Genomic DNA, 2,500 nt, shown 5'->3' with positions numbered 1-2,500 from the left:
CTAAAAAATGAAGTTTGGAGTTTGGGTTTGAAAATTTTACGGGAACTTCCTAGAAGCCTAAGAAATGCTTTGCTCGAGACGGATTTCGATTTGGAGGTCCCCCGAGTTAATTTTGCCCATTATGACTCCTCGCCCGCACGCTCGTGCACCCCGACGTGCACGTGGGCATCGTATGCTAAAAAATGAAGTTTGGAGTTTGGGTTCAGAAATCTTATGGGAGCTTCCTAGAAGACTAAGAAATGCTTTGCTCGAGACGGATTTCGATTTAGATTTCCGCCGTGTTAATTTTGCCAATTACGGCTCCTCGCGCGCACGCTCAAGCACCCCGACGTGCACACCGGCGCGCACGTGGGCATCGTATGCTAAAAAATGAAGTTTGGAGTTTGGGTTTGAAAATTTTACGGGAACTTCCTAGAAGCCTAAGAAATGCTTTGCTCGAGACGGATTTCGATTTGGAGGTCCCCAGAGTTAATTTTGCCCATTACGACTCCTCGCCCGCACGCTCGTGCACCCCGGCGTGCACGTGGGCATAGTATGCTAAAAAATGAAGTTTGGAGTTTGGGTTCGGAAATTTTATGGGAGCTTCCTAGAAGCCTAAGAAATGCTTTGCTCGAGACGGATTTTGATTTGGAGATCCCACGAGTTAGTTTTTGCCCATTATGACTCCTCGCCCGCACGCTCAAGCACCCCGGCGTGCACACCGGCGCGCACGTGGGCATCGTATGCTAAAAAATGAAGTTTGGAGTTTGGGTTTGAAAATTTTACGGGAACTTCCTAGAAGCCTAAGAAATGCTTTGCTCGAGACGGATTTCGATTTGGAGGTCCCAGAGTTAATTTTGCCCATTACGACTCCTCGCCCGCACGCTCGTGCACCCCGGCGTGCACGTGGGCATCGTATGCTAAAAAATGAAGTTTGGAGTTTGGGTTCGGAAATTTTATGGGAGCTTCCTAGAAGCCTAAGAAATGCTTTGCTCGAGACGGATTTTGATTTGGAGATCCCACGAGTTAGTTTTTGCCCATTATGACTCCTCGCCCGCACGCTCAAGCACCCCGGCGTGCACGTGGGCATCGTATGCTAAAAAATGAAGTTTGGAGTTTGGGTTCGGAAATTTTATGGGAGCTTCCTAGAAGCCTAAGAAGTGTTTTGCTCGAGACGGATTTCGATTTGGAGGTCCCCCGAGTTAGTTTTGCCCATTATGACTCCTCCCCCGCACGCTCAAGCACCCCCGCGTGCACGGGGGCATTGTATGCTAAAAAATGAAGTTTGGAGTTTGGGTTTGGAAATTTTATGGGAGCTTCCTAGAAGCCTAAGAAGTGCTTTGCTCGAGACGGATTTCGATTTGGAGGTCCCCCGAGTTAATTTTGCCCATTATGACTCCTCGCCCGCACGCTTAAGCACCCCCGCGTGCACGTGGGCATTGTGTGCTAAAAAATGAAGTTTGGAGTTTGGGTTTGTAAATTTGATGGGAGCTTCCTAGAAGCCTAAGAAGTGCTTTGCTCGAGACGGATTTCGATTTGAAGGTCCCCCGTGTTAATTTTGCCCATTACGGCTCCTCGCCCGCACGCTCAAGCACCCCGGCGTGCACGTGGGCATTGTATGCTAAAAAATAAAGTTTGGAGTTTGGGTTTGGAAGTTTTATGGGAGCTTCCTAGAAGCTTAAGAAGTGTTTTGCTCGAGACGGATTTCGATTTGGAGGTCCCCCGAGTCAATGTTGCCCATTATGGCTCCTCTCCCGCATGCTCAAGCACCCCTGCGTGCACGTGGGCATTGTATGCTAAAAAATAAAGTTTGGAGTTTGGGTTTGGAAGTTTTATGGGAGCTTCCTAGAAGCTTAAGAAGTGTTTTGCTCGAGACGGATTTCGATTTGGAGGTCCCCCGAGTCAATGTTGCCCATTATGGCTCCTCGCCCGCACGCTCAAGCACCCCGGCGTGCACGTGGGCATTGTATGCTAAAAAATAAAGTTTGGAGTTTGGGTTTGGAAGTTTTATGGGAGCTTCCTAGAAGCTTAAGAAGTGTTTTGCTCGAGACGGATTTCGATTTGGAGGTCCCCCGAGTCAATGTTGCCCATTATGGCTCCTCTCCCGCATGCTCAAGCACCCCTGCGTGCACACCGGCGTGCACGTGGGCATTGTAGGCTAAAAAATGAAGTTTGGAGTTTGGGTTTGGAAATTTTATGGGAGCTTCCTTGAAGCCTAAGAAGTGTTTTGCTCGAAACGGAATTCGATTTGGAGGTCCCCCGAGTCAATTTTGCCCATTACGACTCCTCGCTCGCATGCAATATCTACTCCTGTCAGAGCTGTGGTTTTACTTAAGACTACTATAGGGGGGGGGGGAGTTCTCAGCACCAAGAGCTGCAAGTAAGGCCATTGCTTGCTTTGCAGTCTCGATTGCTCTACTAGTGAATAGTAGATGTCTTGGTTAGCTTGGAACGAAAAAAAAAATTTTTTGGGGAAAAAAAAAAAAAAAAAGTTTTTGTGAAAAAAAATTTTTCGAAAAAA

The sequence above is a fragment of the Cornus florida genome, unplaced genomic scaffold (genome assembly GCF_030987335.1).
Source record: "Cornus florida cultivar Cherokee Brave unplaced genomic scaffold, ASM3098733v1 CherokeeBrave_3.0.0_Hap2_scaffold_4, whole genome shotgun sequence".
Lineage (NCBI taxonomy): Eukaryota > Viridiplantae > Streptophyta > Magnoliopsida > Cornales > Cornaceae > Cornus > Cornus florida.
The sequence above is the reverse complement of the archived record's forward strand: the minus strand, read 5'-3'. Positions refer to the sequence as shown.